This window comes from Sus scrofa, chromosome 13, assembly GCF_000003025.6.
Source record: "Sus scrofa isolate TJ Tabasco breed Duroc chromosome 13, Sscrofa11.1, whole genome shotgun sequence".
Lineage (NCBI taxonomy): Eukaryota > Metazoa > Chordata > Mammalia > Artiodactyla > Suidae > Sus > Sus scrofa.
The window spans coordinates 175,370,107-175,395,884 of record NC_010455.5 but is presented as its reverse complement, the minus strand read 5'-3'; the positions used below and the strand labels follow the sequence as shown (position 1 = coordinate 175,395,884).

Genomic DNA, 25,778 nt, shown 5'->3' with positions numbered 1-25,778 from the left:
AAGACAGGAAACTTTTTAAAAAATTTTTAGTCATTAGACCTGTAGACTACAGAAAACATTTTTAAAAAATAATACCACAGAGTATATCAAAGAACCAAGAGAATATGACATCTTTGGAAAACTAATTTACAATGTTAAAAGTTATAGATGAAAGATTCAGCTCATCTGTCAGTATATATCAGAGGCTCAGGTATCTCAAGGAAAAACCACAAAATAAATTGACCTCTCATTCCTTTTCAAAAATCTAATTTTGCTGCCAAAGAATTCAATTCATTTTCTCCTATCTTCCCCCAATTTCCAAGTTTCTGAAGTATCATTTTACTAAATGTTTCATTTCCACTTGACCTCAATACAGAACTAAAAGCAATGATGGCTTGTGTATGAAGAGTGGACTTTTTGTTAAATAAATGTTGCCAGTGATTTCCTCTTGGGGGCACAGCATTCATGGAGATATGATTCAATTGCCAACTGTTGCTTTTAGCCAACCTTCTGTTTATCCTTGAGTGGCTGGTCATTCAAGTTAATTATCACCAGCCTCAAAAAATGTTCCTGTTGTGTAGTGAAAGCCTGACCCTCTATCTAGAGCTTTCAGAAGCATTATTAACAAACAAATAGAACCCACTTAATCAGCAGCTTATTTTTTCTTTTAATCATTACTTTGTGGGGTTTCCTTTTCTTTCTACCCATCACTTTTCCTTTTCACTGTCTTTGTCACAGCAGTGTTTTGATGGCTTACCTAGTAACAGCAGTGCTTGAAACAAAACAGGATTTAGACGTGAATAACAATACGCAGCATAGTCAATGATCTGGATTACCGTCAATGCCATGTCAAGAGGTCATCTATGCCCTGAATCTGGAGAACAAGCACTAGCAGCTGTTTATAATCATCAGTTACTGCTCACAATACTGCATTTGACATGCAGGTAATGTATTTTTAAAAAAATAATGATTAATTGCTCAATCTACTAATAGGTAACATTTAATACATTTAACCACCAACCATAATTATTTTGATAAAATATCATTTGTATTATAACTTTTCCTAAGAAAACCCATGTACACCAATAATACCATGACCCCCACCATTCTCCTGGTGACACTAGGCTATATAGGGATTTAAACAGATGGAATGTGTTATGGGAATGGCCTTACTTTCGAGCTAAAGGAATCCTTCCTTCCCTTGGGATCAAAGGTGAAGTTATTTTCCATGCTGACTCTTTGTCCTGAGGCAGAGTCTATCAACTCTGCCACATTTCTGCTGAATTATATGATGGTTTTGAAATGTGAGTTGATGTTCTCTTAAGACTATGCTATAATCAGATACATTTCAATAAAAAAAGAATCCTAGAATAACAAAATAAAATGACAATACTTTATAGACAATGGGAGGGAAGATGCATTTTATAATACTTAACAGATCCTTAAGATAAATTTACAGTGAATGCAATTAGCCCCAAAAAAGGTCTTTACAACTATCATGAGATAATCGGACACACTGTGCTTCATGTGTTTTCAGTGTTTTATGGACTTCACCTTTAAAAAATATATTAGTCGTATGGAGCTTCAGTGTTTCAGGTTTTTTTTTCTTGAAATTAACCTCACGGAGGAAGTTTATTAGCATCTCTTTTTAAAATGATTTTTATTTTTTCCATTATACTTGATTTAGAGTGTTCTGTAAATTTATACTGTACAGCAAGGTGACCCAGTCATACATATATACATATTCTTTTTTTCATATTATCCTCCATCCTGTTCCATTGCAAGTGACGAGATATAGTTTACTGTGCTATACAGCAGGGTCTCATTGCTTATCCACTCCAAATGCAATAGTTTGCATCTGTTAACCCAAGACTCCCAATCCATCCCACTCCCTCCACCTCCCCCGTGGCAAACACAAGTCTGTTCTTCCAATCCATGAGTTTCTTTTCTGTGGAAAGGTTAATTTGTGCTGTATATTAAATGAGGTACCACATCACACCTGTCAGAATGGCCATCATTAACAATTCAACAAATAATAAATTCCGGAGAGGGTGTGGAGAAAAAGGTACCTTCTTCATTCCCCAGGTGGGAATGTAAATTGGTACAACCACTATGGAAAACAGCATGGAGGTACCTTAGAAAACTAAATAAAAACTACCATATGACCCAGCAATCCCACTCTTGGGCATATATCCGGACAAAACTTTCATTGAAAAAGATACATGTACCTGTATGTTCACTGCAGCACTGTTCACAATAGCCTAGACAAGGAAACAAGCTAAATGTCCATAGAAAGATGAATGGATTAAGAAGGATATGGTACATGTGCACAATGGAATACTACTCAGCCATAAAAAAACAAAATAATGCTATTTTCAGCAACATGGATGGAATTATACTGGAGGCTTATACTAAGTGAAGTAAGTCAGAAAAAGAAAGATATATATATATCACTTCTACCTAGTGTTTTAGTTATTTTAATACTTTGGCATCTCTGTTAAGAAAATATCACTGTATGAAAATCATATGAATAACAATTATTTTATTTTAATCACACAGCCAGAAGCAACAGAAAACTTTTTTCAGTAATATGAAATTTTAAAGAGTAATTTTAAGATTTCTTTCTATAAGGTTTATTTTCCATTAATAAATATTGTTTAACCTGTGTTATTAGCCATAATCAGTTAGGAATTAAAAGTTTATATGAAAAATATGAAAATTACTCCAACACTAAATGTACAAAAGTAAAACATTTAATTGTCTTTTACAGATTAAAACATAAGTGTTTTTATAAGAACTTGCCAGTGATACCTATACTATTCTAATGAATTGTATTAATAGGGGATCATGGTTTAAAATATAACTGTCCTGGATCTATGTTCATCTTTTAGGGTTCTCCATTGCTTACTTTGTTTTAGCATATCACTCTTTGATACTATTTCTGAAGCTTAATATTGGACCTCTGTGCTTGCTTTATCAGTATTAAAATTCCTCTTTTATCTCCTTGACTCTAGTTAAGGCAACGAACAAATATTAGAACTATTAAAAAACCCTTTAACCTTTTTATTTTTTTCATAGTTAATGGACTGGACCATAGGCAAACAAGAGACCTAAAACTCATTTTAATATACTTACTATTAGGATTCTGAATTCCTACACTATTATCTTTTCAATCTAGAGCAGACAGCATCTAAAGTGGCTTCCAATGATCACTGCCTTCTTGTGTCCATGGCTTTGTGTAACAACCTCCCTTCAAATATCTTGCATCCAATCAACTGATTACGGCAATATTGAGTGGACACCATGTCCATGACTAGGTTACAAAGTATTGGGAAGTATGTCCTGCCAACAGACTCTCTTTGGTCCTTCTTGGTGAGACCATCAACCATGTTAGAGAGGCCCATATGGCAAGGAGCTTAGGGTAGCTTCTGAACAACAGCCAAGAAGAAACAGAGATGCTCAGTCTAATATACCTGTCAACTATGTGAGTTAACTTAGAGTTGAGGCTTTAGATGAGACCAAGCAGACACTCTCATGTAGCCTCATGGGAGACTAAGAAACAAAGGACCAACTAGGGCATGTCTGAATCCCAGACCCATAAAGAGTCTGAGACAAATACATGTGTTTGAGCCACTAGGTTTGTGAAGGAAGCTGATTAATTGCCAATAAATAAATATACTTCCTTAGACGTTATTTACCTTGGGCTTTCCTGCCACTTTTCAAAAATCTAGAGTGATCCTGTAATCCCACACTGAAGTAGTAGATCCCTTTCATTGTCAATCCTTACCCTTCTTCCTTGCCAACCCAGACTACAATTTTTCTTTGGTTATCATTACCTCATAAACTCTAGAAAGATGATTTGTTTTCCAACACTCTGTTGCATCAGTATTAACCTAAAATAATCATTTTAGACTATCTTTCCCTGCCTCTGACAATTCACCAGTGTGTGGCCCTCTCCTTGCCAAGGAGATCTGAGTGTAAGTCTACCAGAGAATTCCTAGGCATGGTTTGCCAATATAAAGAAAAGGATGATTGGGAAAAAAACATCTCTCTTCCTACTTTTTATTTATTTATTTTTTTGCTTTTTAGGGCTGTACCCACAGCATATGGAAGTTCCCAGGCTAATGGTGGAATTGGAGCTGCAGCTGCCAGCCTATACCACAGCCACAGCAACACCAGAGGCTTAACCCACTGAGCGAGGCCAGAGATCGAACCTTTGTCCTCATGGATGAACTCAGAGTTGGGTTCATTACCACCAAAACATGTTGGGAACCCCCATCTTCTTACTCGAATTTTCAGGTTATGACACCATCATGCAACCCGAAAAGAGCCATTGCCATTTTAAGACTAGAAGAAAAAGATGAACATAATGCTTATGATGTTATGTTATAATGCCACTAAATTAATCATTCTAGAATCACCCTGCCTCCCAGCTTTTAGTTTATGTGGCACAAGTAAGCTAGTTTTATATGGGTCTTCTACAACCTGCAGTTATATTTGCTAGAATGGAGGGCTTCTAGCTGATGCTGAATATATGCAGAACTTTCTCTCCATATACCAAGGTAGGGTAAGAGCTGTCTTTACAGCATTAATCACTTAAAGAATCAAACTCACATACAGATACTCATTTTGAAAATTTTTCCTTAAACCCCACAATTACATCTGGCACTTAACTGGATCTCAACCACAACTCACAGCTCTGGAACTTTAAGAGATCTCATGCAAACAAATCAGGAATGGAAGACTGAACTCTTTTGAGTCTAGCAGCCTTTCTCGCCTGGGCTCCTCATCTGAATTGCACAGCACAATATGTGATGTGAATGACTATTTAATCAATTCTGCGGAGGATGGTACAAAAGTATTGCACTACTGCCATTCTAGTAGAGAAGTTAATTCATTACAGACAAGGGGTGCCTCCAGGCATTTGGACTTAAATCACTCCTGGGACACCAGTTGTGCAGGATGTTCTGGTTGTTAATCGCACATTTTCTCCACTACACTAGCTTCCCTCCACCCTTTCTTTATTTATTTTTCTCCAACAAAACCTGCAACAGTGGAATAGTCTTGATCCCTCTGTTCTCAGGATCAGACATTATATAAAATTCTTTCCTCTAGTCATCTTTTTCAGAATTATCTTTTTGTAATGGCATCTTCTAGGGATTCTAATTTGTATTATAATGCCTGATAATGTACTAAGATTTTAATGAATGTTTGACGTAGAAAAATCAAAAAACGGCAGCTTGTACATTAGCCCTTTTTGATTAGAGCATAGTCTAAATTCCAAACTTCTGCTAAATAAGGAATAAGTTGTGTTATACAGTAATTCAGGATCTTATTACTCAATATCTCATTGTTCACAGGTATTTTATTTGTTAATATTAAGTCTGAAAAAGTGGCCTATCAATATTCTATTTGCCAGCATCAAGACTTCAATGGTGTTTTAACTAAGCCAAATACATTTGTGCTTACATTTCTTGCAAAGGGAAAACATTTTTCAACTGATATCTGATCCTATGAGAATAAGGTATTACAAAAGGATCCAGATCCATACAGGTTATATCTGAAATTAAAACTTCAGTGCTTATGTTTATATGTGTTGGGGGGGAAAAGAAGGGTAATAAGGACATCTCAAATTCCTTAAGAGAGCTTTGTGACACAGTTTAAGCTCCATCTCACAGTCTTTGGGTTGACTAATTGAATTGCTATCGATAAGATGTCACTTAAAGAGACACCCCTGCATTGAAACATGAGTTTGCTGTAAATGACCTGTCATTAAAGCCACGGCTTAATGTCCATGTCTAGACTGAATTAAAATGTACCTACTAGTAACACACTCAGGAGGAGTTAAACCTGCAAGGATGATCGGAACTCAGTGCACATGATCCACTAGAGAATTATGCCTCAGGTGCTATGTTAATTTACTTGCTGGCAAACATTAATTGAAGCCAATCAATAAACCAGGTAGAAAATCTAAGAATTGCAGCTACATTAATTGTCAACCACACTCAGATATATTTATACCTAAAGTAAATGGAATATTACTTTTGCATTTTTTATTATATCAATGTAGATAATATATTTAATTTTTTATCATTTTCATATAAAAGGGAATCATATTGAAATCACGATTTGGAGATGTGGTTTTAAATCAGGTTTTCCCAAGTGTCCCATATTTAGCCAGGAATCACACAGACAAAATTCAAATTTAGCTAGTATATAAATATTATTCATCGAAGCCCACATATTTATTAAATATCTACTTTGTAAAATGAAGCTGTGTTTGTTTGTACTGGATTTCAGCCATCCTACTATTTTATAGAAACATCAACTAACTTATATAAACAGGTACAAAAGATTTCCTACAACCTGCCTTTGAGGCAACATATAAAAACCTTTGTCATAAAAAAATACATTATTGTATATATTTAACCCTTCATACTAGGGATGAATCTATCCTTCCCCTCACTTTTTTTTTTCCACATCTCGGTAGAGATATAAACTATTGGCTGTGATTCTTCCCACTAACATGACTAATATGTAATATGGCCTATTACAAAGGGGATAAACATTTCAGAGACAACATATATTACCTCCCAAAATTTAGTAATGTGTTTTTCTATAGAGCTCCATATTGCTGTAACATGATTTTAGATTTAAATGTAATTTTTAATTGCTGGGTCCTTACTAGGCTAGTGTTCTCAACACTTTTCGGTGACTTCAAAATTTAAAAACATCATCACTTTTTAAGTGCTTGTCACAATTACATTTATGAGGATTTAGCTACATTAGAAAGCAGACAATATGCCAATACTGAGTTGTCACTTAGTAAGGAATACTTAGATACCTAATGTCACATTTAGAAAACTAAATTGCCTTATCTCTATTCCACATTGCTTCTGTATTTCTTTATTTCATTATGTCACCTTTGACCTTAATGCTAACCTTCATTATTAACTAAGGGGGATTAAAAAGGTGAAAAATTATAATTAAAGAGGTGAAATATTTGTAAACCAGCCATGGCAAACTCATTTTAAAATACCCAAGTCAGGAATTCCCGTCATGGCACAGTGGTTAATGAATCTGACTAGGAACCATGAGGTTGCAGGTTCAATCCCTGGCCTTGCTCAGTGGGTTAAGGATCCGGCATTACCGTGAGTTGTGGTGCAGGTTGCAGACACGGCTCGGATCTGGCGTTGCTATGCCTCTGGTGTAGGCCAGGGGCTACGGCTCCAATTAGACCCCTAGCCTGGTAACCACCATATGCTGTGGGAGCGGCCCTAGAAAAAGCAAAAAGACAAAACAATAAAATAAAATAAAATAACCAAGTCAAAGTTATATTACCTCTAAAATATGACTGCCTGTCCTTATTTGGCATAAAAAATGTGTACACAACCTTTCTATATATTTTACATAATCATTTCTCTTATCAACCTTCAATTACATATGGCTTTAAAACCTTTAATTTCAGTCACTTAAAATAATTTCTGCTTAAAAATCATGATTTTACTGATTTTTTCCAAATTCTATATTAAGCCATTTGATGAAAATCTTTATATGGCAAATTCTCTTCCAATAAATCACTATAATTTGGCATGATTTCCTCTATTTCTGACTGAAAAGCTTCACTGATTATATAAAAAGTAGTATGAAATAGTGGCATCCGTTATTTTTAGGAAAGGATATATAACTGGGTAAATTGCTAAAGTATATAAAAAATATATCAAGTTACGACCAAATGAAAAATAAAATGTGTTTTATGTATTATATACATTTTTCTAGTTTCTTACACAGTTCTTACATAGTTCATTTTATTGGGAATTGTTGAAATTTATTTCTTAATGAATAATCATGTACTGTTCTTAGTTTTGAACGCTTGTTATTATGGTCACTGCATTTCTGAATTCATGTTCTTTTTTTTAAAACAGTTCTTTAAGATGTATCAATATTTTGCTTGTTCCAACTAACCTGTGTCAGAAAATCAGACTGCCCTCTCCATCCACTGTGTGATTCTAAGGGCATTGCTTGGCCTCGCTCTAGGAGATTGTCAACTTGTAGCTGAGGGGAAGTTAGAGGTTAGAAGTAAAGCCTTGCATCAAAGCCCACACTCTGACATGTAGTCTTCCTGGCTGAAACAAGCTCTTGAATCACAGTACCCAGAAATTCCTATAAAGCTTATTAAAATTCCCATATAAGGCAAAAGGCCACCATCAAGACTTGTTAGCACATGTCTGTCTCTTTGAGAAAAACAGTCTTGCTTAGAAAAAAAAACACCTTATGAGTATCATACTGACTGCTTCCAATCCTTGGAAAAACAATGTTTCAATAAATAAGAACAAATTCAAAAGGTCTTTTAATATTTATAATCACATATAATCTCTGTAGTATTTCATTTTCAGTTGCCCAAAGTTTGACTCATAATTTGATTTTCATTTTGTGTTGCATCACTGTGGAAATTATGTCAAGTTTTATTAAATATGGGAAAGAGAAGAAGAAACTATCCGCCACTGGAAAAGAAAGGTTGGCATTTGGCTGTGTGCTAACTAATTAAATGTCACTGAGTCCAGAGGCTAAATACGCATCAGTTGATGATTTGGTAGATTTTACTGCTGCATATGTAGATTTAATTATAGAGTGATTGAAATTAATAAAGTGGCAGTACCTCCCAGAAACAATATTTTATGACCCATGATTTCTCTATGAAAGAGCTTGCTAACCATTGCTCTTACATAACATTATACTTTGCTAAATTCATTAGACAGACAATTACATAGCAAATTAACAAGCATTCACCTGTGTATTATCCACTGATTATTCTCTGGTTGATCCAAAATTAACATTTTTGTTTCTTTACCTAGCCAGTGTCACGGAGCCCTTCCTAACTATCATGGTTCTGAAAAGTCTTCTTAATATATATTTATCTATCTTTTTTTATATACAGTATAATCCAGGACATTTTAGACTTCTTTCTTATATATATATACACCTTTAAAAACAATCATATTACCTAAATGAGGAGAGGGAAGATATGATTTAGGGAGTAACCCCTTCTCAATTATCTTTGTTTTTACCTTCTATTCAAAGTGACAACCAAGAATCAACAATAAAGGACACTCTCTGCCAAAATGACAGGTGTATATCTCCTATGTAACACAAGTCACCCACTGATCATTATTTCTAATGCAAAAAAGCAATGTATATAATTATAATTAGTAATTACCCATAAACCATTTATATTTTAATTTGATATCCATTTTGTTCATTTTGCAATGTCTACAAAGTAATTTTACTCCCCACCCCCTCCAGCCCAGTGGTGAACCATAGGGAAATATAACCTGGAATGAACAGCTTGGTACATAAGAGAGTTAATAGATAGATACATTAGATCTGAGAATGCTTTCTTCAAAGCACATTTAATTTCCTTAGAGTGAATATGCATTACCAAATCTCTAACATCTGGCAGAATCATGTATCAAAAAATTCTGTTCTTCTAAAGACTGGCAGTTGAAATTATGATGTGTAATCACTATGAAAATGTCTGTTTCCTATATTCAAGTTAGGTCATTTCCTCTTCCACATTTGATAGTCAGAAAACATGCTATCCTGCTGACTTTTAAAATAACAGTAATGTCCCTTTCATATAAACTTCCCCCTTTAATATGCCTTTATCTCTTTCGAGATGAAATTGTGATATCTGAAATTAATGAAAGAATTTATTTAAAGCGTGAATGGGAGGGATAGTGAGCAATGCTTAAATGCTCTTTGTTGTACTAATCTACAGTTAGGTGCTTAGAAAAATATAAGGCATATACTATTTAAGATAGAATTAAATAGTATTTTTAGGCTATCTTCTTGTTTTGCAAAAAACAAACAAACAAAAAAACCTGTATGCATCAGAATCATCTACAAGGCATCTGAGATATGTCTCTAGACTCTTCAGATCTACTAACTCACTTTCTCCAAGAACTGGATACGGTCTGGGTATTTAAGCTTTTAAAAGCCTAAGTAGGTGATTCGCATGCTGACTCCTGATTAAATGCCACTGTATTAAAATTAGAGACAGGAAGCAAATAAGATCACCCAAGGCTTTCCATCTTGAAGCATCCCACTCTGAAGTCTGTAATCCCTGCCACATTCAAAAAACAAAGCAAACACAAATCAATAAAAAAAAAAAACCCTCACTATATAGTGTGTAAGCATAAATATTAGCCAGACCTACACTACATATAGGTTAGATTGATATACAAATTTTCCAGCTGGTTACATGAGAATGTAACATAGACAGAGCACCTCGCATGCCCAAATGACATAGGAATTATAACCTTTGCCTAGAGGGATTCTAATGTATGTCTTGTTAATAAAATTCAGCCCTGAGAATGTTCAGCTGTCTTCAGAGCAAATATGTGAGTGAAATAAGATATCTGGAATCTTATGAAATTCCTGGGGGGGGGGGCAAAATCAAAACAAGTATTTAAAATTTGAGACTCGCTATTTTAATATAAATATGTATATATTTTTATTTCAAAATTACATGAAATTATATTAACCTAAAATAATGATGTTAGTATTCCTTATTTTAGATTATTGTTTTTAAAGAAATGGTTATTTTATGATAAGGAAATAAAAACAATTCCTCAAATAATCACAAAAAGAGGCCAAAGCAGTTCCTCAGGCAGACACATACAAAAAAGGGAATAAATATCCTGTTATGACTGTACATACCCTTCTAAACCCCAGCTCTATCTCTCCATTCTTGGCAAAATACATTGAAAAAGTATCCTACTTTTGTGATCTAGAAGTCACAAATTTGAATCCATCTCCATCTTTGTTGCTTCCTTTCTATGAAAATCTCTATGATCAAGAACTTACTTTCTTCGAAATTCAATAGTCACTTTTGTTCATCTTCAACATTTCAAAAAGAGTTGATAGTCTCTGACTGCTGCGACACTGGTATTTGTTTCCTCCACTCAACTTAAAATTCTAATAATCCCTTTAAAAAGTGATAAACCTAAAGATCTTATCCTAGACTTTTCGTTTTTTTCTATTCTTTTTTTTCTTTTCCAGTTTGCATCATCCTCCTGGATTGGTGCTTCCATTTTCATAGTTTAAAGTGCTACATATCTATGCAGAAGACTCCCAATAGGTTTCTCTTTTCCACATCTCTACCATGAGCTTCAGACCCATAAATGTCAATATCCACTGAACACCAATATTTCCAAAAGCCAAATCATCATCTATACCACCCTACCCACTTCCAAAAGAGCCAACCAGTTTACCAAAAGGATTTATAAAACTTTGTTCCATGAATGGCATCTTCTATGGAGTTGCCCGATTCAAACACCTGAGTGTCATTCTCAAATCTTCCCTATCCCCAATCCAATCAATCTGCAATCACTACTGTTTTTAGTTCCTAAAATGGAATTATTTCACCATTTTCCTATTCTCCCATCACCACCTAGTTTAGGCTACCATTATCTTTGCCTGAGTGACTGCAAGAACCCAATTATCTTTTTATCCTCTATATTTTCCATTAACCTTACAGTTGGAAAAAAATTTCTTTTGCAACTATAATTTTATTTCCATCGATATTAAAATAATTTAGTCCAGGATGAAGCATGATAATTTTTTTTCTTAGGAGGAAAAACTCTCCATAAACTCACCTCTTCAATCTAATCTTTCACCACACCCACCTCCTCTCCCTTTTCTGCCCCTTCCCTCCCTCACTTACTCATACAAGTACTCAGTGCTAAAGCTGGGCTGAGTTGCATTCAACTCCTTAAATGCACCTGTTCCTTCTCAAGTACAAATCATTTCCTTTTGTTTTCCTCCTCCTGTCTAAATCCTCCCTTCCCATCATCCTTTTCACTTCCAGTATAGATTTAGAAGTTAGTTCCTCCACACACCTCCTTGATCAATCCTAATTATGGTATAGGATTGCTTTTACAGTATATCATAATATCTGTACTTACCCTGTTGTATTACTTATCACACTGCTTTGTAATTGCCTATTTTCTTATACTTTTCATTATTGTGTATTTCCTTGAAAGCAGACTCCCTGGCTGTATTGTTTTCACCTGTGCCCAATTCTTAGGCTCCCCACCCCTTCACTGCACCCTTCTTCCTAATCATCTTGTGATAAGATCCACTATCCTCACCATCATATAATCTTTCTATTCTACTTTAACCACTTTCTTCTGATTCCTTCTTCTTAGTTTATAAATATACACACATCTCATTAAAAGCATACAAACAAAACAAAAACCACACAACCCAGTACCTCCCCTGTACCACCAATGTGCTCATCAACCTTAGGTAAATTTTGATTTCACCGGCTGCCTCCAGTTTTTGGGGTTTGTTTGTTTGTCTTATATTGAATATTTCTTGGACTATAATTTCACTTCCAACTTTATTCCAACACTAGCAGTGTGCAAACAGTCACAAAATGCCAATGCCAAATGCAATGAGCCTTTATATTTAGTATTTTGGCTGTCACCCCTAAAGCTCTTAGTACTCAAAAGCTCCACTGAATTACAAAATTCCTGTTCATATCCAAGAATACAGAGCTTAGTAGCAAACAAACAAACAACCTCTTGCTCTAAACCAGTACTTTTCAAATTTAAAAGTATATGCAGGAGTTCCCATCATGGCTCAGTGGTTAACAAATCCGACTAGGAACCATGATGAGGTTGCCGGTTCAATCCCTGGCTTCACTCAGTGGGATCTGGCTCTGCTGTGAGCTGTGGTGTAGGTCACAGACGCAGCCCAGATCCATGTTGCTGTTGCTGTGGCTGTGGTGTAGGCCGGCGGCTACAGCTCTGATTAGACCCCTAGCCTGGGAACCTCCATATGCCGCAGGTGTGGCCCTAGAAAAGACAAAACAAAGACAAAAAATAAAAATAAAAAAATAAAAGTATATGCAAATCACCTGGGATCTTTTTGAAATACAGTCGGGACTTCAAATGGTCTGAGTTGGGGTCTGAGTCTTCACATTTCCAACAAGCTCTCATGCCAAAGCTCCTGGTCGGTGCACTGTGTTTAGAGCAGCAAGTCTCTGAACTCAGAGTGGAGTAACTACAGAGCTAAAGAAAAAAAAAAGCATTCCCTGGGCATTCCTGGAGGTGAATTTAATTGGCCTGGATGCGAGCTGGTTCCTGGGAGTTTTCAATGATCCTCAGGTGATTCTAATATGCAGCAAAGCTTGCAAACCTCTAAGTCAAAACAACCTCTTCTCCACTGAGAAGAATTAAAGTCCTTCTTCTAATCATTGCAGAATAGAATATGTGAATTCTAAATACAAACTAATGCCCATTCAGTCCTTGCATCTCACAAAGTTTAGGTGGATGGATCCATCCCATCTTCACCACTTGGAAGGATTTGTATTTTTATCAAGACTTTCTGGTGGTCTGAGAGCACATTAAACTTCAGAAGGGCTGGATTAAGGTATTTTATTATTTCAAATAGGCATTTATGTATGTATGTATGTATTAACTCATTCTATTAATTATTTTTTTTTCTTTTTAGGGCTACACATTTGGCACATGGAAGTTCCCAGGCTAGGGGTTGAATCAGAGCAATTGCTGCCGGCCTACACCACAGTCACAAGGGATCCAAGCTGTGTCTGCACTCTATACCACAGCTCACGGCAACGCCAGATCCTTAACCCCCTGAGCTAGGCCAGGATGGATCTTGCCTCCTCACAGATACTAGCAGGGTTTTTTCTGCTGAGTCACAATGGAAATCCCTCATTCCGATCATTCTAGTGAAGTGCAATTGGCATATAACATTATATTAGTTGTAAGTATACAACATAATGGTTTGATTGATATATACATATATATATACACACTATGAAATGACTACAACAGTAAGTTTAGTTAACATCCATTATCACAGATAGTTACAATGTTTTTCTTGTGATGAGAAATTTTAAGATCCAGTCTCTTAGCAACATTGAAATATACACTAAAGTATTAATTACAGTAACAATGCTATACATAATATCACTAGGACTTATTTACTTTATATCTGGAAGTATTGGGGTAGGCCTTTAAAATATCAAAAACTATTATGCTACAGAGCAATAACTTCAGTAGCCCAATTAGGAATTCCTTTACTAATCGCATTTAGAATGTGTCTGAATATATATTTGAAAATCATCCTTTATCCTTGTTACACTACATGCTGATTCCTACGGAACTGACAGTCTGGAGGTAGCATCGTGGAACAGAAAGAACAGAAATGTTCAAGTCAGACAGACCTGCGATCAAATTATTGCCCTGCTCTGTTATTCTGAGAAAGCATTCCAACTCTTGCATACTAATTTCCTTGATGTTAAAGTGAATAGATTCCTTGGGGATACCACTGCTGTGAATTTACAAGAAAATTTTTCTAAGAATGCCTGACACGTCTAAGCGATAACTCATAGATCCATCCAGGTATTTATTTATCCAACAATTACGTAATGAGCACTTACTATTATAATTAAGGAAGTAGAAAAATTCAAAAGAAATGAAGATTGTGTTTTCTGTAGAGCTCCCAGGTGTGTGTGTGTGTGTGTGTGTGTGTGTGTGTGTGTGTGTGTGTAGAATAAAATAAGTAAATATGATAGAGAAGACTTAGGAAAGTGGGAGTTTACAAAGGGAAATCAGTCACATTTTTTTGAGAGCTGAATGATAGGGAAAAAAATCACCCCTGTGAAAATCTGGGGAAAAGTAGCTCAGGTGGAGGTCAGAGTCACCACAAAGACTGAAGCTTGACAGAGCTTGGTGTGTTGAAGGGACCGAGAACAGGTTTTTCAGGCTTACACACAGCAAATGAGAGGAAAGCATGGTGAGAATTGAGGCTGGAGGCTGGGGAAGGGTCTATATTATCTGAGTTCTGGGAGAAAATGGCGAGGAACTAGCATTTTATCCTTATTGCAAAGGGGAGACATGGGAATTTTCAATTAAGATAGGGTCTCATTTTCATTATTAACAAATTGTTCTGGCTGTTGTAAAAGGAACTGACTTGAGTGAGGAGGGGCAAAAATGGAAACACTCAGGCCAGTTATAAGGTTATTACTTAGAGCAATTCAAGTGACAGATGATGATAGCTCAGACAAAAAAATCCTAAATTTCAAAGTCTGCCATTCAGCCTGTGCTTGCTGCACGCACCTCCTCAAAGTGGAGAGTGTTAGTGCCATATCATATCAAACCACTCAGAGTCATTCGAGTTTCCATCCCATGGTCTAGTCATGAGAAACAACCATAAAGACAGACTTTAATGCCTTAATATACTAATAACTACCAAGTGATCTACAGATGGGAACTCCAAAGATTTCCCTAAGTATAAAGCTCCATCTCTGTGATTCAGCAGGCATTTAATGTCAATGTCCCTGAATTATTAATTAATTTCATTTACAAGTAATTTGGAGAATTGCATAAGCAATTTATATTCAAAGTAATTGTTGCCTAAATATATTTCAATTGTTTTCTCTGCTTCTAGTCTCCAAAACAAATCTTAGTTTTAAAAATATTTTGTGTACTGTTCAGTAAGTCAAAACTATTTTCTTTCTTTTTTTAAATCTTTTTTTTTTTTTTATTTTTAGGGCCACACTCATGGCATATGTAGGTTCACAGGCTAGGGATCCAACTGGAGCTACAGCTGCTGGCCTACGCCACAGCCACGCAACATTCGATCTGAGTCACATATGTGACCTACACCCAGCTCACAGTAATGCCAGATCCTTAACCCACTGAGCGAGGCCAGAGTTCGAACCTGCAACCTCATGGTTCTTAGTCCGATTCGTTTCCTCTGTGCCATAACAGGCACTCCCCGAAACTATTTCTTATTTGCTTTTCAATCCAAGTCACCAAACTAAATATTAGGGAAAATTCAGTGGCCGAAGAGAACATACATGTTTATCTTTACAGACAATATTGTTTGCTAAGAGAAAACATCCAAAATCTAGAAAATTTCAACAGAGTGCCAAAGGGTCCACTTTCTATGACATAAACATGTTTAGAACAACAAAGTCTTATTGTATGACAGAGGGAACTATATTCAATGTATATCAATCTATCTATATATAAATAACTGAATCATTTTGCTATACAGCAGAAATGAACAGAACATTGTCAATTAACTAAAATTCAATAAAATAATTTTTTAATAAAAGTTTAGGAAAGCTTTCATACAGAAAGAAGGGTTCTGGAGTTCCCATTGTGGTGCGGTGGATTAAGAACCCAACTGCAGTGGCTTGGGTTGGTGTGGAGCCTTGAGCTTGATACCAGGTCTGGTATGGTGTGTTGAAGGATCTGCTATTGCTGCAGCTCAAACTCGACCTCTGACCCAGCAACTTCCATATGCCAAGGGTGCAGCCATTAAAAAATAAATAAATAAAAAGAAAGAAAGAAGGATTCTTACTGTGAACTAAATAATTAGTAGGACAAATAGAGGAGTGAGAAATAAGCATAATCAATTGAAAAAGATTATGGCACTATTAGTCTTTTCTAAATGTGTATATAAAACCCCTCAATTAGTTGGATGGCTGATACCTAACCTAAGCCTACCTGTGTTGAAGCAGGAGGAGAGATAAAGATTCATTAACTCATATGCTAATTAATTAACAAATATTGTTGAGAGCTTACCATGTAACTGGAAACACAGAAGTGAGGAAGAGGAAAATTCCCTAGAGCCAACTTTCCCAGGGATTGGGAGGCAGGAAAGCAGTCAGTGGACAAACAAGTCACTTCCTTCCCCACGCCAAATTCAATGTTTAAATTCAGAAGTGAAAAAATATAACAGATGTTCTCTGTTCTACCAACAAATCCCACCTGTGGGATGCCCTACAGTTTTTTGAACAGGTCTGTCAGAAAGCAAGTGATTCACAAAATCGCCTGACAGAGCCAAGCTCATAAAAGCACATTTGACAAGACTGTCAGGGCTTTTCAGCTCACCCAAGGATGAATGTCATAGGAATGAGCCTGCTTTAATTATTCTTCCCTGGAGTCTTTCTACCATCTCAAGGATCTTCTCCTTTCTTTTTCTTCCTGCCTTTGATTTGCATTAGTCTTGCTTTTGCCACCCAACTCCACATCTGATTCCATCCAACTTCCATGCCCCCATGGGAAACTAGCCTCTTAGTCATCTGCTTGGTCAAAGATTGATCCATGATCCCTTTGAGGACTGACAACTTATTTCTTCAAGTAAGCCAGAGGGGATTGTTCATCCAGGAGAATTCTCTAAAAGTTTCATAGGGCCGAGTTTATGGTTTCAGCAAACTCTCTCGAATAATTGAGTAAGTTTAACACCAAATAAAATGATAGGATGTTATTCATTCAATTCAGTAGTGTGCTATTTCAGAATCCCAGCATCTGCAATAAATGATCTTCCCATGAAGATAAAAAACATTTTACTGAGATTTAAAGACAATGTGAGGTAAGAGACTCTCCAGAAAGGCATTAAAAATTAACTAGTGGTCTTAAAATCCAGAATGGAAATGCCAAATTAAATCTGATTTTCTCAAATATAAAGTAGGCGATACAAATAAATCTCACGCATGGAACCTTTAACATCCCCACGACCTTAGCCTGCAGATCCAATTATCCTCCAACATTTTTGGTTCAACCAGGCTGAGCTTATTCACCAGCCCTCCAGCTAGAAAATAATAAAAGGTCTGCAGGTGTATTTATCCCCAGAGGGAAAAGGTATAGGTGTGAGAACTGCAATCATTTCCTTCAGAGGTATAAACAACAAACAGTTCGTGACTAGCAGGATATCTGTGCACATGTTTGGCTAACTGTATTATGCTGTTTTGAGTAAAAATGTGGGGAAATATTCAAATTAAAGAACTTGACTTTTTGCTACAGGGGTTTGTAATAATATACGAGGGCTCTTGGACTGTGTATTCAATGTCATTTTGACTTTTCATCAGTATCATTCATTTACTTCTAAGCAATCCCAGGAAGAACGCATCCTGAGAAATGAGTTCCCTGCCTACAAGTTACTCATAGTCTACCAGAAGAGACAAACTTCCCAAATAGATAAGGCTGGAACAATGCCATACACATATAAAATGATATATGCTAATTGCTACTGAAACAGTGGAGAAAGCAATTAATTGTGTCCTGGTTTACTTGAGTTGTGTGACCAAGTGCATAGGAAACCACATATATATGATGGCTTAATGGGTAGCACAAAAACACTTCTGATTTTCTCACAATAACACAGAGTTTTGGAAAAGAAGTGCATACACATAGATTTATGTTTGTTAACAGGATGTTTCAGTGTGTGAAATTTTATAGAATTGAAGTAGGGGGATAAAAGATTTTTCACAAAGGATAAGAGCTATTACACTGCCTGAAGTCATTCATCTTTTTCTCTGGCACATATGTGAGATGATTAAGAGACTTTAAAGTCAAGAGCTGCTAAAACAGCCAATTAGTAGTGAGCCTAGAGCTAGAGCAGTGAGTCAGAAGAATCTCTGGAAAAAGTTTAATGGTTGATGGATCAGACAGAGAGAAGAAATAACCATACTTTAAAAACAGTTGTTCTGAAGCTAATTCTGCAAATACTACTCTCGTGTCCTTGTATATGGTTTGAGTTGAGGCTTGAGTTCTTAAGAGGGAATGCAAGTTTGGGGAATTCCAAGAAGCTATAATCAAATCAAAGGAAACAAAATAGGAATGATGCTAAATTACTAAATTGCCACAAAATTCAAAATAAAATATTTCAATTGCTAAACTGAGATCCACATTTTTAAAAAAAATATATTTTACAAACCCCAAAGATTAAAAACAGAAAGACTTAAGTGATAAAAATAAAGAAAAAAAAACTGAGAAAAGATAATTGTTTGGAAGATGCTCAAGGGATCTTTTCGGAGTGTGTACTAAGAATCATCCATTCCTCAAGGCACTGGTTCACTGTTTACACCAATAGGAGGATCACAGAGCAGTATATGTGAATAATTTTTCTCAGATACACTGCTTACAATAATTAAATACAATAATTAAATCAGGAATAGTATCATATCCACTAAATTTTAGTGATTTCAAGTTTCCAGATTGTTCCTGGAGATTTAAATTATCTTCTTGCATTGGGAAAAAAATGATCCAGTTCAGAATGGGGGTGTCAACCACACTAAGACCTATTTCATGCTGACAGTCATATAATTTAAATTACTTCTCTATTTTATGGCAATGCATTTCTAAAATACGTAAGTGTTCTAATTATTTTGTTTAAGGTTTTTATTTTTTCCATTATAGCTGATTTATAGCATTCTATCAATTTCTACTGTAAAGTGACCCAGTCATACATATACATATATATTCTTTTTCTCACATTATCCTCCATCATGTTCCATCACAAGTGACTAGATATAGTTCCTTATGCTATACAGCAGGATTAATCACTAACTTTTATTACTTTAAAATAGTAATAAATTTAAAATAGTAATAAATTACTATAAAAATAGTAAAATATACCAATTCTAAACTTGAATGCATCTCAACAGGTCCTACTATACCCACTTAGGCACTCTTTCATATCTGATAATCTCCCCTTTACCACATCCTCTGTTATAAAAGAAGCACACCTATTGAACTACATAACCTGGTGAATTTTCAGATTTTATATAATGCATCAAAATCAATCTGTAAAGTAGTATTACACATAGGAATCCCTTAATTAAATGACAGTGCACTTTATCTTTTCATTTTGTTAATTTTTACAAGACAATCTAGTGTTCAGTACTTCGAATGGAGAACATTTATTTTTTTTTATGCACAATCAACATTTTGTATATCACAGAAGGATTGTCTGTATTAACATCTATAAAAATGATTAAAAATAAATACTAGATAGATTTGAAAAGACAATAAGAGTCTTAGAGTATAAGAAAGGTTGCAAATTACTTCTTCCTTAAACCCAAACTTTTCCAATAAGATAATCAAGAAGTGGAATCTGTTTCCCCCATTTTTCTTAACAGCCACACCCATGGCATATGGTAGTTCTAGAGCCAAGGATAGAATCCAAACCATATTTGTGGTATAGGTCACAGCTGCAGCAATGCTAGATCCTTTAACCCACTGCATCTGGGCTGGGGGTGGAACCCAGGCCTCCACAGTGACCTGAGCTGCTGTAGTCAGATTCCTAACCCATTGCACCATGGCAGGAACTCCTGTTTCCCCAAATTTTGAATCTGGGTTGCCATGTGGCCTGGCTTGGCCAAGAAAACATTAGCGAACTTCATACAAGCACACCTGGAATGGATTGTGCTTTGGGATTCTGATCTTTGCAACCCTGAAATCACCATGAAAGGAGCTCTGGGAAACTGCTGGAGGATGAGAGATCCTTTGGAATACAGTCAACCCATCTCAACTTCGTTGTGTGCTCCTATCAGCCATTAGCCATTTAGTAGTTCTGGTAGGAAATATCAGACCCAATTTATTATAGTGCTGGTCAAACATTTAGTAGGGCATTACCATGGAGATATGTTTCTTCTGGGACTCCTCTATCCAGAACATCTCCTATTTAATTCCAATCATTGTCTATTTAATTCTGTGTCTCTGACCAGGATTTTTTTTTAAGCTTCTGTCCCAAACCAGACTGATTGCTTCTGTTATCAAAGCTCAGCTTTTGTTCCCTAGCTAATTAAAAAATTAGCCTCTAAACAAAAAGTCCTCTACGCTTGCTGCAGAATTCAACAGCTATTTCCATGACTCCCTTTCTATTTCCTTCCTTAATTATTATTGCAACATTATCAGTTGTTCTTACAGGAGCCTCCTTCACAAGCAAATATGCTGATAAAATGCTTTCTGCCCTAAGCACTGAAGATGGAAAAAAAACAAAAACAAAAACATTTATACATTGCTGTGTTTGGGGATGAGTCCTTAAGGGGACCAAGTAATTTTAATCAGGCAATATTCTTAGGGTCAAGCCAAGCCAAGAAGACTATTCCTAATAGTAAAAATCTCTTCCATCCACTGATCTTTCATATTTTCAGCAAACATCTTGTCAAAAAGTAACTTTCTCTTCCTATGGTAGAATTTGTTTCATTGCTATCATCCATCCATACGCACAGTATTTGTTTAAGAAAATAATATTTAAAATACTTATTTAATAGCAAGTACCTGTGTGAGGTGCTATGTATTCAAAGGCTGACAAGAAACAAATCCTGTCCTCAGGAAAAACGTACACTCTCCATTTCCATAATAAAATGCATTACATGTGGAGAAAAATAAATATTACCAAGGGCTGTTTATTGAAAATTTGCAGTTACTACATTTTAAAACTTCTAATAGCTGTTGAAATAATTAACAAGGAAAAAACATATTATTCATATACATGAGTATATATTATTCATGTATATATATACTAATATATATATACATATTCACACACATATACTCATATATACATACACATACTCACACACACAAACATTGTATATCCTCCCCCTAAGGGTGAATACCTTAAATGGCCATATTTCTACAATGCAGGATATAAACTGGATCCAATGATTATTCCTATTCAAACCTTCTATTTCAGCTAGAAGGGTGCTAGTAAAGTGTCCTGTGGTTTAAAAGTATAAAAGGTAGCCCTGCAAGCATTCAGGGTGTTTTTGCTGTAAGTACAGCTTACATCCATTATCTTACCAGTCAGTCACAGAGAATGTGCTTATTGCCGTATTGTCACTGTTTGCCCCTGCTTTGTCCTGGGATAGTCTAGCTGAGATCAAATTCTTAATCAGAGCTTTGGCATCTATGAGATGTAACACCTGAATAGAATACTACATAATGTTTTTTTTTTAAAGGAAAAGAATCTTGCTAGTCCATTAATGTACATTATTACCAGTTAGTAACTCTAGAAAAAATACAATCTAGTTCTCACTTTTTTTTTAAACAGGCCAAATTAATGCAATTCTTCAATTCTTATAACAATTGTCATTGACTGCCAAATGCATCAGAGCAGTCTATAAGGAGACATGATCACATTAAAAGGAAGCAATAGAAATGCGGTAAGGCTTAGGGAAATTGGAACCAGAAATAAGCAGCAGCAAAGCCTATCTACATTTCTTACACGTTGTATCTTTAAGCTTCTGTATCTTTATATTTCACAAAGAGTACAATAATATCAATTTTACAAGCTTGGGAAAACCATAAACAAGGTAACCATGTAAACACTTAAACAAAACAAGCAGCAAACATCCAACAAATACCATGTGTCTTCTCCTTTTTGGAACATAATACTTAAGTATAATTAATTAGAATATCATGACAATTTTAAGGAAATTAATTAGGCCATTAGAGACCGATGGAGCTATGTATGTATATATTTAGCTTAAGGTCAAACTAATTTATTTTTCTTCTCCTCATCTATGGCTTTTTTTTTTTCCACTTTAACAACGCTCCTGATTGTGAATCCATGTTTTTCTTCATATAATTCGATGTTTTTCTTCACATAATAATTCATACAAAGGTACAATACTGTGAATTGCTTTAGATTTGCTTTTGTGCTACTTTATGGATACACTGAATACAAAAATATGTTTTGGAACTTTATGGTGAAGGGCAAAAAGGAAATAATTGAGTCAATCCACATAATTTTCACCTATTTCTAAAGAAAGCAGGAGGGAGTTCCTGTTGTAGCCCAGTGGTAACAAACCCAACTAGTATCCATGAGGATGTGGGTTCGATCTCTGGCCTTGCTCAGTGGGTTAAGGATCTGGCATTGCCCATGAGCTGTGGTGTAGGTTGCAGAAGTGGCTTGGATATGGATCTGGCATTGCTGTGGCTGTGGTGTAGGCTGGCAGCAACTATAGCTCCAACTGGACCCCTAGCCTGGGAACTTCCGTATGCTGCGGGTGTGACCCTTAAAAAGCAGAAAAAATAAATTAAGAAAGTGGGGTGTTTTGTTGGATTCATATTTTTAGAGTTCATCATAGACATTAACTTTATGAAAAGTACTCAAATCTACCCTTTCCATCCATTCAATCCATGAATCCAGAAATGAAAGGGTACAATTAGTAAAATGTAGATGTGATTAACATACTCTGTTTAATCATTAAATATATCAAATTTTTTTCATTGTTCCCGTCATGGCGCAGTGGTTAATGAATCCAACTAGGAACCATGAGGTTGCGGTTTCGATCCCTGGCCTTGCTCAGTGGGTTGAGGATCTTGTATTGCTGTGAGCTGTGGTGTGGGTCGCAGACGTGGCTCGGATCCGGTGTTGCTCTGGCTCTGGCGTAGGCCAGTGGCTACAGCTCCGATTGGACCCCTAGACTGGGAACCTCCATATGACATGGGAGCAGCCCTAGAAAAGGCAAAAAGACAAATAAATAAATAAAAATAAAAATACCGAATTTTTGGAGATAAAAGATTAGGAAAAAATCTACATTAATTTTTAAAAAGAAATAGGCTTCTATTTAAAATGACTTACTAAAGATACAAATAAATAACTTGTGATGCAAGCATTCTCTTCATCAACCTCTTCCCACTTTACTGTTTAGTAATTTAACCGCAAATGATTACAATCAATTTTCTAATTTGGAATTATTTCAACATCTTTTAATACTTTCGTAGAAGGTATTTTCAAAACAAACTTAATTTCAATTATCAGTTTATAATATACATTTATGTTTACTTCAGCTCAATTTCTACCTCAGTTTTCCTCCCTTGACGTCACTTTGCATTTCTGTGTTTCTAGTTCCTCAGAGATAAATTAATAGGACTAAGAATACTACCCCATATTCTTGTCCACCTCTAATGTTCTGTATTTTAAACCTAATATTTTTTGCATAATTTGCATGTTTTATATCACCAGAAACCTTCAAAACCATCAGGGAACCTACAATAGAATGCAGTTTTTAAAATCAGAGATAATCTAAAGTAATAATTTCATTTATTTATTTATTTTCTTTTTAGGGCTGCATTTGCGGCATATGGAAGTCCCTTGGCTAGAGGTCGTATTGGAGCTGGAGCTACATCCTACACCATAGTCACAACAACACCAGATCCAAGCCACATCTGCAACCTAGGCTGCAGCTTGCAGCAATGCCAGATCCTTAACCCAATGAGTGAGGCACCCTCACAAACACTACATTGGGATCTTAACCCACTTAGCCACAACAGGAACTCCCTAAAGTAATAATTTTAATAAATATACATTTGTTGCCATGATAACTTATAGGATTTGGTTGATAATTAAGTATAAAATATAATTTCTAATTTATGTATTACAATATTATTTTCTTCATGCAATGTAGTATTTCAGTCTATCACTACACTCTCCTCAATAAAAAAGCTGAGCTATTATTATTTAATTTCTAAGTCATATATTCAATGTATTTTCTTTACTCAAAGGAGAATTTTAGCCTCTAAATCATATAGTCCTAAGTAGATAATAGAAACTCACCTCACTTCGCAAATTTTTCTTTTTTATAAACACAAGTATATTTCACTTGTAGGTATATTTCTAAATTACAGTGTTTGATTTAAGAGAAAGTAAACTGGAAACTCAACAAGCTCAAGGAATTTTAGAGCATCTAGTCCTTTATTTTAATTTATATTGGAAATACGTTTATCTAGACTTATATAGGATACTAGAACTATAAGAAGTTTAGAAATGGAAATAAAAGGACTATGTAAAGTTCCCATTGTGGCTCAGTGGTAAAGAACCTAACTAGTATCCGTGGGAATGGAGGTTCAATTCCTGGCCTTGCTCAGTGGGTTAAGGATCCAGCATTGCTGTGAGCTGTGGTGTAGGTTTCAGATGCAGCTTGAATCTGGCATTGCTGTGGCTGTAGCGTAGGCTGGCAGCTGAAGCTCCAATTCAACCCCTAGCCCAGCAACTTCCATATGCTGCAGATATGACCCTAAAAAGAAGGGGAAAAAAAAAAAAGGATTATGTATGTGTATATTTGGGTATACACACATATAGATTTTAAAATTACTCTACATGAAAAAGCTTAGGGGAATTAAAACATACGTAATTTTTCTGTATGTAAACATTATACATCTAAGCAAAAGTAAAAACTCTGTTACAGAAGCAAGAAACTGGGGAAACAGAAATCTCAGAGAGCCAAAACTGAAAAAGAAAGTACAAACTGAATTGGTTGTACATATATTATAACAGAAAGGGGGCCAGTTTATACTTATAAGGGGAAATGTACAATCAGAAACCATAGTTCCTCTGAATATTGATGTCATGCGTAGTCACAGATGGAACATTCTATTTAATTATACTCACCTCATGATCCAAAAGACACCCAAGAAAAACTGATAGTGATAAAAATGACTAAATGTCAGATGGGACTAATATTTGAGAAAAAGTGTGAGACCAATTATCAGTAGCTTCAGGGAAAAAATTATTTATGTATATATACTCTTAGAAGCTTCAAGTTCCCCTCAATGAGATTAAACCCAAAAGCCTCTGGCCTTGTCTCATAGTAATGCCCCTTCCCCCCACCTTGACCAGCCTAGCTGCTCACTTCCTACTAGAGAAGGAATGTCGCCCATTCCTCACCCCACCTCTATATAACCTGTTCCCCATGCAAATGAGGTATTCTGCCCAAAACCAATCAGAAGATCCAATATGCTCCATAAGAGATCAAACAATACTCAGTCCTTATACCCGTTGTAGGGGGCTGGGCCAGGAGAAACTGGGTCTCCATTCAGGTCCGCTGGGGGAGGGGGGGGAGATGCTGGATATAAGAACAAATCGTAAAATCAGTCAGCTGTCTTTTTAACCTGTGCGCATGTGAATTCTCTCTTTCTCTCTCTGAAAATGGACTTTCACCTGAATAAATTTTTTAAATCTCT

The 25,778-nt window shown here is 35.7% G+C and overlaps 1 protein-coding gene across 5 annotated transcripts in view; it reads right to left on the bottom strand.

The window, feature by feature from the left end:
* Positions 1-25,778, bottom strand: part of ROBO1 (roundabout guidance receptor 1) — a 1,131,260-nt gene that overhangs the window by 1,083,598 nt on the left and 21,884 nt on the right. Inside the window, exon 1 of one of the 5 annotated variants that reach the window (XM_021071371.1) lies at positions 12,902-13,478. The exons of the other annotated variants lie outside the window; for them this stretch is intronic. The gene's annotated coding sequence lies outside the window, so the exon portion shown is untranslated. Of the gene's footprint in view, positions 1-12,901; positions 13,479-25,778 lie in introns of those variants that run through there. 5 annotated transcript variants of the gene reach the window in all.